General features: G+C 42.8%; 1 long non-coding RNA gene across 1 annotated transcript in view; it reads right to left on the reverse strand.

Annotated features, from left to right (window-relative positions):
• LOC144689255 (uncharacterized) overlaps positions 1–16718 on the reverse strand; it is a 60855-nt gene that overhangs the window by 33319 nt on the left and 10818 nt on the right. The window lies entirely within an intron of this gene.

The following is a 16718-nucleotide window of genomic DNA, read 5'->3' on the forward strand; positions in this document are numbered from 1 at the left end:
GGGAAAAAGTCATATGGTTCAATATGAATTGCTCTTGAATGCTTATGGAGCTTTATCTTGTATCTAATTCACAGCACATTAGGCTGAAGCGTGTTTGATTTTGTTTGTGGCCCACTTCAGTCATACTGCCAAGCAACACTGAGAAAAAGAAAGGATGAGCTTGACATATATAGATCAGAGATGTTTCCTAAAATTAATCTCTCCCTGTGAATACTATGTAATCAAGCAGCAGAAAGGATGCTGAAGAGCACAGACTGAAGGCTTCCTCTAGAGCGTATGTACCATAAAAGTTATGTTACTAATGATAAGCCATAGGCCTGGATTAATGATTCAGAGACATGAATTCAAATCTCACCACAACTGCTATGGCAGGCGGATGGTAAATGCCGAGCTGCCCAAATCCCAGAGGTAAACTTGAAGCAGCTGCCACAACTATATGCAATTTGTACTTATTTTGAGATGCGGGCTTTGAATTCAGTAAAAAGACGGCCATCAAGTCTTGCAGGTTTCTTATAAAACTAAATTAAACCTTTATTAATAGAAGAAATGATTTTGAGCACATACATAGATCTACAAATTTCTATTATGATAACTTCTAAATCCCATAATTAATCTAAACCACAGTTCCACCTCCGTTAAGGCAACAGTGAGACACATAAATTCTAAAAGACCCAGGCGAAGTAACACAGTATCTTGAACAGTCAAATTCAAAGTGAGTTTTTCTCAGCTTCGGTTCCTTGTAGGCAGCAGCTTGAGGCTTAGATGCTGGAGGCTTTTCGCACTTGTGTTAGATCTTAGAATTCCCACCCTTACACAGTGCCTTCTCTCCTTTATACATATTTTCCCCTTTGAATGCAAATTCCCATTGTTTCACTATGTCTTTGGACTTTACCTCTCCAATAATAAAAATCTATCATAGTACCAATTTTACCAATAATATTTGGGAAAAATAAAGACACAGTTTTTTAACTTCTCCTGGCTAGGTGTAACATTTCACTCCCTCGTTTGAATTCAAGCTAGTCTGGTTTATTCAAAAATGGAAATGTTCTCTTTACACCTTACATTATAAAACTTGCCCTGTGTTTACCTACTTAACATTTCAAACCTAGCTTATCTTCTGATACATCAAAGCCTTCAGACCTGCTGCCTTTAATTCAATTAAGTCCCATATACACACACGCACGTAGACACAGATCCCACTGTTACTCTAGTTTACAATAAATTCCAATAACAGTGTGAAAATTATTATACCTTCTTGACAACAACCCAGAGATATCACAGACAGAGAGGGAGTTGCAGTTTAGTCTTTGTATAGTTTGCAGCTGACTGGGAGCTGGAGAGCAAAAAGATGGATGTTAGCCAGGCCTGCACCTTAAGCAGAGAAATAGTGACTTTACTGTTCACCACACGGGATGCCTGTCGGAGCTCGGGCTCAGTTTGAAGACGAAGTTTGTGAGAAGTTAGAACCAGGCTGGAGAGTTCGCCTAGCTGGAGCTAGAGGAAGAATCTCCAGGAAACCTCTCATGGTGGAAGATAGCATTGGGAAAGGAAAAGAAAAGAACTTGGGAGCCACAAGACACTTTGGATTGGTTCCGGGAGAAGTGAATGTTTACTTAAGAGGCCGAGTAAGGTAACAGAATTGGGTTTTTGGTTGTCATTAAAAGCAGAAAGGGGCAAACTCTGTTTGGTAGATTAAAGTATAAATTGCCAATGAAGAGTTAATAGTGCCTAATTAATAGTGCTTAGTCATTGATACAGTAAAAGTTATTTTAAAAGGTGAAATTTTGTTGTGTTAACCTTTCAGGTAATAACTAGAAGCTCCAACTTCTCATTTAACTGTGATCAGTTTCCATAGAGATCATAACACCCTTTAGTTCTTAGTCTGTACCCCAATGCACACAGCATTTCCTCTCATACTGTACCAATTATTGTATTACACAACTCACAAGAGCACTCTCTCCATTAATGTCAGCCAGCAGAACCAACAGATATGAACAACAAACATTAACTCATCCAAGATTCTGATGGAATATTTAGAGATACAGACAGTTTAAAGAGGGAAAGAGTCTAGAATTCCTGTCCCTAATCAACTAATCTGGCAGCCCAGATGAGATATATAACTCTCTCATTTTATTTGGTCAGACTCTCTTTCAGGATGGCATTTCAAAAAGTTTAAAGCTTAACCTCAACATCCTTTTATTTTTAATTAATTGGTTAGACCATAAATAAATCATATCCTTTAAAAATGCTGAATACATGGGAAGGCTTTCATGTTTCCCACTTGCCTGAGCGTTATTGGCAGGAACACTTGTTGAGACTTTGGAATGGGAAATATTGATGGGGGGAGGAAATCATCCCAGATTTGCCCTAAGTGTGGTCACGGGCGGGAAAGAGGACGTTTAACCCGCCAACCGCCATGGCAGATTTTTGCGCTGTATCGTCCCAATCCCACCTCATTAATCTTGCATTCCTGGGAAACATGCTGTTTCACTGGTGGTCGCCCTCTGATTCGCCTGCCATGCCGCCACCTCACCATTTCCTCATGCCGGGCGCCATATTTAAGGCGCAGCCGCGCACATACCTCTCAGTTCTTCCAGCCCAGGGCTGCTGCACAGAAGACATGGCCCCGAAAGGCAAGGAGACTGCAGCCCCCTGATTCAATGATGCATCCCTGGGATGCCTTCTGGACACCATTGGAGCCCATTGCAATGTCCTCTACCCCCGCTCTGGCCACAGGAGGCCCATCAGTGTCACCACTCTGTCTTGGGAGGCAGTGGCAGTGGTGGTCAGTGCCAATGCTGTAGAGGAGAAGTTCGTCACCCAGTGCAGAAAGAGGATGAATGATCTCATCTGTATCACCAGGGTAAGGCAGCCATCTCATCACTCCAAACCCACAAGCCCATCATACATTCCCTGGCATCTCCCTCACTGCCAGCTCAAAGGACATCACCACTCACTCTCTCACACACACCTGCCCATCTCCATCTGTCCTCATCTCCTCTGGAGACTGCCTCCTCAGCCCTCACCATCTTGAGGCCACTTGAACAGGTCAACTTGTGTCCCCACACACACCCTGGTATACGCCCCCTTCGACAGTACAGCCCTCGCCCTGCAGCCTCTTTCCTTGCCTGAGGCAACTTCTTCCCCTCCCCCAATCAAGCCCTAGCCTTGCAGCTGTTGAAAAGCCTTACGGCTGGTCCGGTAAGTAGAGACTCGCTAGTGAGTCCTCCTAAAAGTGATGTGGTGATGCCTGTGAAGCCTGGCGCTGATGACTGTGAGTGCTGCCCGAAACAAGGTAGGCAAACAAACCTCAAAGTCCCGAGCGAAGTGCAGCTCACCAGGTGCATGTCCCTTATGTATGGTTGTGAAATATATTGGCATGTAATCCTGCCAATGTGCCCGGATGGGGGGGATGATTCCGGCGAGCAGGGCTTATAATGATATGCAGATGTATTAAAATGAAGTTCCTGATGTCCAGTGGTGGGAAAGGCAGCCCGCCATTGATGAGTGGAGCGGATGATTGCAAACTGATTTTTGGCATTCCTGCCATATTGTCCACTCGTGCCCACGTTGACGTCCGTTGCCTACGGGCACCGAAAATTCCGCCCTACGTGTCTGCGGAACAATAGTCACTGCTGGGTATGCAGAAACATATCACTTACTTTGTGGCGTTTGCTTAATGTTCTTATTACAGAGACAGCAGGGGAGTGTTTCAACCTGACCTATCACCCTGACCAGTTCTCTTAATGGAATGTTTAACTTGCATTTATATAGCACCTCTCAAGATTACAGAATGCCCCAAAGCACTTTTCAGCTCATGAAGTAATTTTGAAATATAACCACGTTGTAATGTAGAAAACACAGCAGCCAATTTGCACACAGTAAGCTCCACAAACAATAACGTGACAATAGCCAGATAATCTCTTTTTTTCAGCGATGTTGAATGAGGGATGACTAATGGCAGGACACCATGGATAACTCCTCAACTCTCTTTGGAATATTGCCATGAGATCTTTCATATCCACCTGAGAGGGCCGACGGGGCCTCGGTTTAACGACTCATCCAAAAGACGCCACTTCCAACAGTGCAGCTGTCCTTTACTAGCTACAGCACTGGAGTGCTATCCTCGATTTCATGCTCGAGTGTTTGGAGCCGGGCTTGAACCTGGCCCTTCTGACTGAGAGGCGAGAATAGTAAGATGAAGCTTTATCAATTGGTGTGCTAGAGGAAGCATTGTTACACAGTCAACAAAGTTATGGGAAAAATGTAAGGGGAAGAGTGTTATGGGAAGCCAGTGTGACCCTTCCTGGTAGTGTGGGCTGTACAAAGAATTTTAATACAATATAGATGCAACATGAAAATAACAAAACTGCAGATGAGAGCCCTGCTGAGGTCAATAATGCAGGAGTAGGCCAAAGGGGTTATATTTCTTCATTCAAAACAGATGTACATCAAGTCTACACATACCTAGTCAAAATATAGTTTCATTTAATACATTAAAAACAAACTATAACACATGTTCATAACCACATAAGTCTCTCTTCCTTTCTTTCATTAAGCATTCCTGTTATCTGCTTGTTATCTAATACTGCCCTAAGAATCTGCAATAAACCAAATAATTCTTCCCCAACTTATGATTAAATAATTGTCTGCCTTTTTTTTGCCCTCTGCCAGAGATTGAAGCTTAAGAAAGGCAGGAAAATTGCTTGCTGATTACATAATTATTGTCCTGGAACATTACTGGACACTGAATTCTGCCACAATCAATCAACGTTTATCCTTGAAATCTGCACCAATGTTGCTTATGAATGAAATATTCTGTTCCTGTCTCTCTTCCTTTCCTGGAGGTGTGACTCAAGCTGAGGCAATGCCCCCACAGGTGACATTCAGTCTCCCGTACCTTATTTAAATGGACATTATGGTAATTATGGTTTTATGTAATGTGTAGTATATCTTTAAGGAGGATGTGATAAAGGAAGATCACATGATTTTATGTAACCAATAGAGGGGTAGCGTGGGCTACCTCTGTAGTCAGTCGTCTATAGTTAGTAGTCAGAAGTATGGAGACAGGATTTGAGTTGAAAGCACTCAAATGTAGCTGCTGAGTAAATAAACAGAATGTGTTCCACCTAAGAAGTGTCTGCTGATCAACTTTGTCTATTATTATATAATAATTCTCATTATGTTATTGGAATTTATTATAAAATAGAGTGATAGTGGGATGTGTCTATATGTGTGTGTGATTGAATTGGATTAAAAGCAGCAGCTCGGAAGGCTTTGATGTAAACATGGTAAACATGGGGGATGTTTAGAAGGTAAGGATATTTGCATTTTTAAATAAACCAGATTAGATTGTTTTCAAAGGAGGGGTGGAATGTGTCACCTAGTCGGGCGAAGTTTAGCTGCAGTGTGTTTATTTTTCCCAAAGATTACTGATAAAACTTTGTGCTATGAGAGGTTTTTATTATCATGAAGATAAAGTCCAAAGACATAGTGAAACAATGATAATTTGTATTCAAAGGGGAAAATATGTATAAAGGAGTGAAGGCTGTGTATAAGAGTTGGCATTTTAAGATCTTAAAAGTGTGAAAAGCCTGCAGCATCTATGCCTCAAGCTGTTGTTTTCAAAGAACTGAAGTTAGCAAAACACACTTTGAATTGAACTTGATCAAGGTATCATGTTTCTTTGCCTGGGTCTTTCAAAATCTATGTGTCTTACTGTTGCCTTAACGAAAGTGTAACTGGGAGTCAGATTAAGTAGGGGATATAGAAATTATCATAGTAGTAATTTGTAGATCTATGTATGTATTTAAAAATCATTTCTCTTATTAATAAATGTTTAATCTAGTTTTGTAAAACCTATAAGACTTTGTGGTCTTATTACTACTGAATTCAAGGAACACATCTCAAAATTTATATAAACTGCAAAACAAGCTGTGGTGGTTGTTTCCAGTTTCCCTTTGGGATTTGAACAACTCAGCATTTACCATCGGCTCTGCCATAACATCTACCAATTCGTCCATCCCACAACAAGCATGCAACAAACTGTTGATTACAAACTGGTGACAAGGAAAAACCAAGGAAAAAGTGAGGATAAAGTGAAGATACAATAAACTGGCTTCAAGAATAAAATAAATTAACCGAAGAAATCAAGAGAAACGAAATTGGGCTGTAGCTCACACGATAATTGTGAGTAGAATTTCCATCCTAATCGTTGAAGCAATCCCCTCACAGAATGCCGCAATTTAGAGAATTGATCCTTTCGATCCAGCTGCGGACGATTGGTCTCATTGTATTATACACCTCAAGTTCTTTTTCCAAGCGATTGACATGACGTGGGAAGAGAAGAGGTGAGTGATCATCTTATCTACGTGTGCGAATAAAGCCTATGGTTTGATGGCACCCCAGATTCGAAAAGTTTTGATGAATTGGTGGATCTCCTGAAGGGTCATTACCAGCCAAAGGCCTTGGGAACAATGCAACGGTTCAAATTTAACTCAGGAAATAGAACCACGGGGGAGATAGTTGCTTGTTATGTGGCAAGTTTGAGACAGTTAATGGAACATTGCGAGTTTGGTACGACTTTAAATGACATGCTCAGAGATCGTTTATTGTGCGGTGTGAATGAGGACACAATTCAGAAGCAATTACTGTCCGAAACAAATTTGGATTTTAAGAAGGCACTAGAGATAACACTGGCCATAGAAAGCACAGTAAGGGATTCAAAAGCCATACAGGGAGTGCAAAATGACATCGTCCTTCATGTTGGGCAGGAAGCCGCAGCCTAAAAGGGTGCAAAAATGTAAGACTCTGCTGTGAAGCGGGAAACAGCCAACACTAGCAGAAAAATAAGAAGAAATTACTTAGCAGTGAAAGCAAGGAACGGAGATGGAAACAAGCAACCTTATAACGATTGGCAGTTTTTTAAAAATTGAATGTTTTTATTGTCCTCCAAACAGACACATAATGAGACAGTACAAGGAAAGAATCAGGCAGCCTTTCAAACAAAAGAAAAAACCCTGTGGGATCGACAATGTAGAAGAGCCTGAAGCAACAAATTCAGATGTTTATTCGTTAATTAATTTCAAGTTTGGAAAGACAGAACCAACATATGTAACAGTGAAGGTAAATGACAGACCTATTAGAATGGAAGTGGACACAGGAGCTTCCACTACAGTAATTGGTGAGCACACCTTCAAATGTTTGAATTATGGTGAACAGAAATTAAATTTGGAAGAAACTGGTGCCAAATTAAAAACTTACATGGACGGAGACATCCAAGCCAAAGGCATAAGCAGAGTTACTGGCCATTATGGAAACCAGTTGGTAAAACTACCCTTGATGGTGGTAGCAGGTGAGGGGCCAAACCTCCTTGGACGATACTGGTTAAAGGAGATTAAGTTAAAATGGGCTGAAATTTTTCAGCTGAGAGCAAGAGGTTCTACAAAAATACACCTCAGTCTCCAAGGACGAACTTGGGAAGATCCAGGGGCTACAAACAAAAGTTCATGTGGATCCAGAGGCAACTCCCCCGATTCATGAAGGCAAGACCAGCACTCATGCACTGCGGGAAAATGTCGATACCGAACAGGACAGATTAGAGAACCTGGGCAGTTCTCAGAACGGGCAGCACCAATAGTCCCTGTCCTTAAACCTGACCTAAGCATTCCAATTTGTGGAGATTGCAAATTGACAGTTAATAAACTGGCTGAGCTAGACAGACACCTCATACCAAAAACCGAAGACCTGTCTGCCGAGCTGACAGGTGGAACCGTCTACACGAAGCTTGATATGAGTCATGCTTATCAACAATTAGAGTTAGAGAAGGCCTCCCGGGAACTTGTCACAATTAATACACACAAAGGGTTATACCAATATAGCCATTTGCCATTCAGCATCTCTTCAGCTTGCGCCATATTCCAGAGAACAATGGAAAGTTTACAGCAGGGACTGCCCCACATCGTAGTTTATTTAGATGATGTTCTGGTGACAGGATTCATTGAAAAGGAGCATTTGGCGAACTTAGAAGTCTTAAAACATTTCTCGCAGGCTGGAGTGCGTTTATTAAAAAGCTAAGTGCATGTTCCAAGCGAGGGAGGTAATCTATTTGGGTCACTGGGTAGATTCACAGGGCCTCCACCTGGTTGGGGAAGAAGTAAGGCCCATAAGAGAGGCACCTGCGCCAAAGAACGCCTCGGAGCTCAAATCATCGCGAGGAATGAAAAAATTTTGTGGGCCATTCTTACCCAATTTGTCTACAGAACTGGCCCCCCTGCATTATCTACTCAAGAAGAACCAATGTTGGTCTTGGCAGGTACCACAGAAAGAAACTTTCATAAAGGTGAAACAATTGTTGCACTCGTCCAATCTACTATGGTTGAGACCATTATGACCAGAGGAAAGAATTGGTATTGACATGTGATGCATCTCCCAACGGAGTGGGAGTAGTGCTCTCTCATCGAATGGACAATGGCACGGAATGACAGATAGGATATGTATCAAAAACGCTCACCTCAGCGGAAAAGGGAAACTTGCAGATAGGAAAAGAAGACCTGAAAATTATCTTTGGTGTCAAGAAATTTCACCAGTATGTACACGGCTGTCATTTTACTATCCTTTCAGAGCACAAGCCATTGTTCGGATTGTTCAGCAAGGACAAGGCTATACCACCCATCACCTCAGCAAGAATACAACGATGGGCGTTGATCCCAGCAGCATACGAGTATACTTTCGTCCATAGGGCTGGAAATCAAATTGCAAATGCTGATGTACTGAGTCGTTTGCCCTTACAAGAAAAAGTTGAGGATGTCCCAGTTCCACAAGGACTAGTTTTATTGCTAAATTTCTTAGATTCATCGCTGGTATATGCTAGGCGGATCAGAGACTGGACAAGTCAAGGCCCAGTCTTATCCAAAGTACGAGATCAAGTGCTTCATGGTTGGTCACAAGAGCAGGTATGTGATGAAATGAAACTTTAAGAGAAGACATGAAACAATGAGCCAGGATGGTATCTTATTTTGGGGAGCACGAGTGATTGTTCCTCCATAAGGATAAAAGCCTTTGTTGATTGAACTACATAGTGCACATCCAGGAATATCCCGAATGAAGACCATGACATGCAGCTATTTATGGTGGCCTGGATTGGATGGAGAAATAGAGAGCTTAGTGAAGAGTTGTGTGCAATGTCAGCAATTGCAAAAGTTACCTCCAACAGCTCCGATACACCCTTAGGTGTGGCCAGGAAGGCCATGGGTACGATTACACATTGACTATGTGGAGCCTTAATTGGGAACAATGTTGATGCCCACTCAAAATGGATCGACATATATATGAGGTGAATTCACCAATGTCTTCTGCTACAATTGAGAAGCTACGTCAAAGTTTTACCATTTACAGACTACCAGAAGTGGTCATATCTGATAATGGCACAGCATTTGCGAGTGTGAGTTTCAGCTGCCTATCAGCCTCAACGGTATCACTCATGTAAAAACTTCACCGTACCACCCTTCCTCAAGTGGATTGGCTGAAAGAGCAGTTCAAACGTTCAAGTCAGGCATGCAAAGGTTAACTGGAGATTACGTAGCAACCAAGCTAGCACGCTTTCCTTTCCATTATAGGATGATCCCTCACACGACAACATGTGTCACACCTCTGGAATTATTGTTGAAACACTGCCTCAGGGTGAGATTGAGCTTAATAATGCCGAATTTATGGGGGAAGTTGGAAAGGAATCAGGGAAGTCAGAAAACTAGACCAACTGGCATAGTCATGACAGGAAGTTTAAGTGGGAGAGACAGTATACATGAAGAACTTTGGAGAAGGACCAAAGTGGTTACCGGGTGAAATATGTGCAGTGACTGGACCTCTACCTTACCACATGAAGGTGGAAGGTCAAGTCATACAGAGACATGTGGGTCATCTAAGGAAGAGAGAAACAAATCACCAAGAAATTATTCTACTACTGTTCACGACCAGGCCAACGTTTCCTGTTGAGAGAACTCAACCTAGTACAGATGTGTCTGATGTGTCAGTTGTACCTGCAAGAGTTGAGGAAACAGATTTGCAGGTGCCCACCGAAGAACCTGATGTTCGGACAACTCCAGAAAAGGAGGTTCCTGACAAAGCATCTGAAGTTGTAGAGCTGAGACATTCCACATGCATAAGGAAACCCCCAGAAAGACTGAATTTGTAGATTGCTTATCTGTGTAAATAATTTGCTATTTTGAGAAAATTGTACTTGTAAATGTAAAATCCGCTTCTGAGTAAAAGGGTGAGGGATGTGGTAATTATGGTTTTATGTAATGTGTAGTATACCTTTAAGAAGGATGTGTTAAAGGAAGATCATATGATCTTGTGTAACCAATAGAGGAGTAGTGTAGGCTATCTCTGTAGTCAGTAGTCTGTAGTTAGTAGTCAAAAGTATGGAGCCAGGGTTTGAGTTGAAAGCACACAAGTGTAGCTGCTGATTACCATTGTAAATAAACTGAATGTGTTGCATCTAAGAAGTGTCTGCTGATCAACTCTATGTATTGTACCAACTCGGCCCACAACAAGTGTGCAACCAGGATCCATAAGTCTCAACAAACTGCTGACAAGACATCCATGTGAAATCTTAAACACTCTGTGTAAGCTGGCTGTTGACCTCAGGAGCAGCTATTGTATTTATATAGCACAGGAGTGTAATCAGACAAATGTTGGCACCAAGCCAAAGATGGGTATTTTGGGCTGAATTTTACTGGCCCCCGAATGGTGGGAGTGGAGGTGGGTGGGGCAGGAAGCTATGTCGGGATGGCTGCCTGACGCTGTCTTCCAGCAATGGGCCGCAAGATGTATCAGCTGGCCACTCCACGAACGGGCAACCAATTTGCATAATTAAAGCCCCAATTAGGGGCCACCTTACCGGGCCATTTTGTTGATGGCGGGCCCGACCATCCTCTCCCCCCCACTCTTCCTGGGGAGGATGCCAACTTCATGGAGGTGCCCCCTGTAGTAGCCAGAGGCTCCATGGCCCAAGGAGGGGCCTGCTGGAAGGGAAGGCTGCGCCTGCAGCTGTAACATTCACCCCAGATGGGTTTCTCCTATAATCAGCATGGTTCCTGCCCTCAGCCATCCTAAGTTTTAATTTTTACTTACCTGTCCAATGGCATCTCCATATTGTGGTGGTCCAAAGGTCTCCCATCTGCCTCAGCAGCACCCACCACTCCCAGTGGGACTGCTGAAGCTTCAGGGCTGCCGCCCATCGGACTAAGCCAGCAGCATCAGGAGCGGACCTGCCATACTTTAATTCGAGAACCCAAAGCTCACGGTGAAATTCGGTCCATTTGGACACATGGCCAACAGCGCAATCAAAGAGGTAAGTTTTAAGCAGCATGTTACAGGGGGAGAGAGAGGTAGAGAGGCTGAGAATTTGGGGAAGAAATTCAAGGAATTAGGACCTAGATGACTGTAGACATGACTAATAATGTTAGAGCAAAGAAAGTGGGGTTTGCGCAGGGACCAGAGTCGGAGGAATGCTGCGTTGGGGGAGGGCTGTAGGAGATTACAGAGATGGCAAGGGGTGAGGTCATGGAAGAATTTGAACATGGGCTGAGAAATTTAAAATTGAGGCATTTGGCTGCAGGAGCCACTGTTGATTAGTGAGATCATTAGTGAAGCACAATCCTGTCCTCACCCAGTGTCGACAGATAGGTATTTTCTAATACTGGGCACTACAGAATAACAGAATTGCTATAACGCAGAAGGAGGCCATTCAGCCTATTGTGTCTGCGCCACTCTCTGAACAAACAATTCCCTTAGTGCCATTCTCACACCTTCTACCTGTAACCCTGCTCAATCTTTCTTTTCAGCTAACAGTCTAATTCCCTTTTGAATACTTCTATTGACTCTGCTTTCGCCATACTCTCAGGCAGTTAATTCCAGACCTTAACCACTCGCTGAGTGAATAAGTTTTTTCTCAAATCGCTTTTGCTTCTTTTGCCAATTATTTTAAATCTGTGCCCTCTCGTTCTCGATCCTTTCACAAGTGGTAACAGTTTTTTCCCTATCTACTCTGTCTAGACCCCTCACCATTTTGAATACCTCTATCGAATCTCCTCTCAGCCTTGTTTTCTCCAAGGAGAACAGTCCTAACTGCTCCAGTTTATCTTCATAATTGAAGCTCCTCATCTCTGGAACCATTCTCGTGAATCTTTTCTGCACTCTCTCCAATGCCTTCACATCCTTCCTTAAGTACGGCGCCCAGAACTGGACGCAATACTCCAGCTGAGGCCCAACTAGTGTTTTATAGTTCAACATAACCTCCTTGCTCTTGTACTCTATGCCCCCATTAATAAAGCTTAGGATACTGTGTACTTTATTAACCACACTCTCAAACTGTTCTGCCATCTTCAACGATTTATCCACATGTACACCCAGGCCCCCCTGCTCCTGAGCCCCCTGTAGAATTTTACCCTTTATTTTATATTGTCTCTCCGTGTTCTTCCTTCCAAAATGAATCATTTCACATTTCTCCACATTGAACTTCATCTGCCACCTATCCACCCATTCACCAACTGGTCTCTGTCCTTTTGAAGTACACTATCCTCACAATTCACAATGCTTCCAGGTTTCGTATCATCCGCAAACTCCGAAATCGTGCCCTGTACACAAAGGTCTAGGTCATAAAAGCACTAAATGGCAAACAAGAGCAACAACCATCGCCCTTATTTCCTTTCTCTCTCCCATGCCACCCCCACCTCTCCACCCACCCCTCCAAGCCTGAAGTTACTAAGAACAATTCTGGCATCCCCTGCTGCCTTCACAGCTGAGATCAGCCAACTCAGCACAGGCTGGGGGATAGAACCAGGAGTATTTCACAGTTGTATGGCAGAGTTCAACACAGGGCAACATGCTTGTGAATGGACACAACAGGAGAGCATACAAAGAGCATTGTGTCAACTGTTGTATTGTCCAGTCTAGTTCTGTTGTGAATAGAACTTGTGGCACAGAGTCACCTCACGGGCTGGAGTAGAAAGGCCATGCTGCTTACTCTAGGAGTTGTTTCCCAGAAGGGCACATTGCCAACCACTGAGGAAATAATGAGGAGGAAGCAAAGGATTGTCTTCTGAAATTGGCTGTTGTGCTAAGTTCATGACAGTACAAATCATGGAATTGAGGAGGGGGAAGAAGGGGCTGAGACTTTTTGAATTTAAGTTTTATCAGGCATACTCTGTGAAACCGTTGAGTCATATAATACATCATTGCATAGATCGCTACCAACAAACTTGGCAAAAAGAACACTGTACCAGATAACAATGCTTTCTTAATATATGCTAATAGAATTGCAGCTTAGCATTCCCAAATCCATAAACTTCTTAATTAGGCTTCATGAATATAGCAATGACACAAACGTTTCCCACCATGTTACCAATCAAATATTAACTGTCAAATACTATCATACCTTGGTATCATATTTGATCCCGAGATGTGCTTCTGACCACATACCTGTGCCACCACTAAGACCGCCTATTTCCCCGACTTTGCCCAGTCTCAGCTCATCTGCTGCTGAAAATCTCATCCATTGCTTTGTTACCTCTAGACTTGACAATTCCAATGCTCTCTTGGCTGATTTCCCACATTCTATCCTTTGTAATCTTGAGGATGTCCAAACCTCTGTTGCCCGAATCCCATCTTGCACCAAGTCCCTTTCATCTATCACCACTGAGCTTGCTAACCTAGGTTGGCTCCAGGTTGAGCAACAACTCGATTTTAAAATTCTCATACTTGTTTTTAAATCCCTTCATGGCCTTGCCCCTCTCTATCTCTGTAATCTCCTCCATTCCCACCCTTCAAGATATCTATGCTTTTCAATTCTGGCCTCTTGAGCATCCCCAATCTTAATTTCTCCACCTTCGGATGGCCATGCCTGCAGATGTCCAGGCCCTAAGCTGTGGAATTCTCTTCCTAAACCTCTCTGCCTTTCTACCTCTCTTTCCTCCTTTAAGGCGCTCCTTAAAACTACCTCTTTGACTATAAGCTTTGGGTCATCTGCCTCCTTAGGTGGCTTGGAGTCAAATTTTGTTTCAGAATGATCCTGTGAAGTGCCTTGGGATACTTTATTGTGTTAAAGGCATGAATGGACACACGGTGTTTTTATCATACCAGCAGTATTAGTAATTTGTAATTTGACAAAGCTACGTAATCAAATATTGATTGAGTGATATATCTGTCTTTACCAATATCTCAACTTGTTATAGACGAGAACCAATTTTAAACTGCTGGATGGTGCTGAGTTGCAGCCTAGCATTAACAAGCGCATAAAAATTCCTTGACTGAACATCAGTGAAACTTGAACTCCCTAAACTGTTTAACATCTGGACTTTGTAGAATTAAAGGAATATTTGTTCATCAATCTACCACATTAGTATGCTTAATCAGCATTCATAAATATTCCTTGCTATCATAATTAGTTCACAGTAACTTATATTCCACACCACAATATCATTAAACATTTTTTTCCTTATTAAGGTATGTTAAAAAAATGAGATTTAGTAAGCCACCATGTCCAACTATTTAATGTGTATCAATAATAGATTATTTTCCCTTCAGAATATTACACTGGCCATCATGTTGCATTGCCTGGTTAAGACAGTGTATCACCCAATGTATTGTGAGTGACGCCACTGGAGATCCACTAGAATAGAAAACCTGACATCTAATGTGCAGCTGTTAAACTTCAAAGTGTCAAAAGAAGAAAACCAGTGATTTCCTAGTGGTTTTTCTGACCTTGTTAACCCGGCTTCTCCCCAAGGAGGGGAACGAGGGATGTACAATGGCAGCTAATCTGCAGTAACATCCTTCAACAGTTAACTGTCTGTAGGTTCAGTCTCTTGTCTTTTAAGATGATGACTCGCGGGGAGCCCTCTTGGCAATGGCACATTACAAGGGATAGGCCAGCTAGGATAAAGACAGCTGCATCATCGCAAGCAAATAGCAGTGCCAGGGGAGGTCGCCTCGTTTTTTGTAAAATTCTCACTTCAGGCAGTAATGAAGACGGCACTCAAAAAAAATCTACTGCCTCCTGGCAGTATGGCTCATGCTTTCCCGCTTGTAGTTGGCCCCTCACCATTATCCCTAAACTCAGATTATAAACACAGCCTCCGCCGCATTTACTGGGTGGGCTTGTGGTGAAGTAATTTGCCTATCATGCACACTGAATAGTTTAAACCCATGCAATGAAATAACTCCAGGGGTGCAAGAAGTCTCCCCAACCACTGGGATGACTTAAACTTGAGGTGGAATTTTATGGCCCCATTGCGGCGGGGGCGGGGCTGGTGAATATGGCGAGCCGGTGAAAAGTCCATCGCCTTATGCGGTACGGGAAGATCACGCCTGCGGGAGGAGCCGTAAAATTCAGCCCTTGGTGTATTTTCTAACACGTTTACAGGATGAATGGCTGATGGAGACCTCGGGCAGCTTTATTCAGCTGCTTGCACTGTTAATCACAGCAGGAGGCAGCCTGAAAGTGAAGTCTTCGAACTGATGAATGAAGATCTGACTTTGTTTCAAATCAGCAGAGTCTTTTCAACAGGGCTAAACACTTACTGAAATGCCCGAAAAAGCCTGTGCACTTAAATACATTATAAGTGGTGCCTTCTCCATTGACATTTGTGGTAATGGAAAATATTCAGTGTCATTTTCCTGATATGGACAGTCTGGGATAAGAATGGATGGTGTAAATGTGGGGAACATATTGGCAAATTCTACATACCCATTATAATAATAGTTCTCAGTGAATCACTATCGCTGTATTTTGATGTACTGTTGTTTGGTTTCTGCTCCTAGGAAACAGTGGAAGTAGACTGTGCATCTCTCAATCTCCCTTGAAAATGCACTCAGGGAATGTGGATAGACAAGATCCCTATAAACTATAGTTGTGCAAGTGGTTCCATACCGGAAGTGCTCAGCATGTGGGTGGTGTTTATGCCTTGGTCGCCTCTGGATTTGACTATTCCAACCCACTCCTGGCCAACCTCTCACATTCTACTCTCTATAAACTTGAAGTCATCCAAAACTCTGCTGCTGGTGTCCATACTTGCACCAAGTCCTGTTCACCCTTCACACTGTTGTGCTCACTGACCTATGCTGGCTCCCAGTCGAGCAACACCTCGATTTAAAATTCACATCCTTGTTTTCCAATTCTTCTGTGGTCTCACCCCTCCCTATCTCTATAGCCTGCTCCAGCCCCACAACCCTCCGAGCTACCTGCATTTATCCACTTCTGGCTGCTTGAGCATCCCCGATTTTGATCACTCCATTATTAGTGGCTGTGCCTTCAGTTGCCTGGGCCCCAAGCTCAGGAATTCACTTCTTAAACCTCTCCAACTCTCTACCTCTCTTTCACCCTTTAAGATGCTCCTTCAAACCTAAGTTTTTGTCCATGCTTTTGGCCCTCATCTTCCCTAATATCTCCTTTATGTGGCTTGGAGTCAAATTTTGCTTTATAATGCTCCTGCAAAGTGCCTTGAGATATTTTATTACATGAAAGCATTATATAAACATAACTTGTTGGTGTTGTTGTTGTTCCACTGGGACCCTTCAGAAAGCAGACTCCTGCAAGCTATTGACTGATGAAAATCGATATCACTGTGAAATAATACTGGTCTTCATATTCAGTGGTATTACCCAGTGGTTCAATCAGGAATGGTACATAAGTGGAAATGTTTACAATTTTGCCCAGG

Source organism: Cetorhinus maximus, chromosome 13 (assembly GCF_964194155.1).
Source record: "Cetorhinus maximus chromosome 13, sCetMax3.hap1.1, whole genome shotgun sequence".
NCBI lineage: Eukaryota > Metazoa > Chordata > Chondrichthyes > Lamniformes > Cetorhinidae > Cetorhinus > Cetorhinus maximus.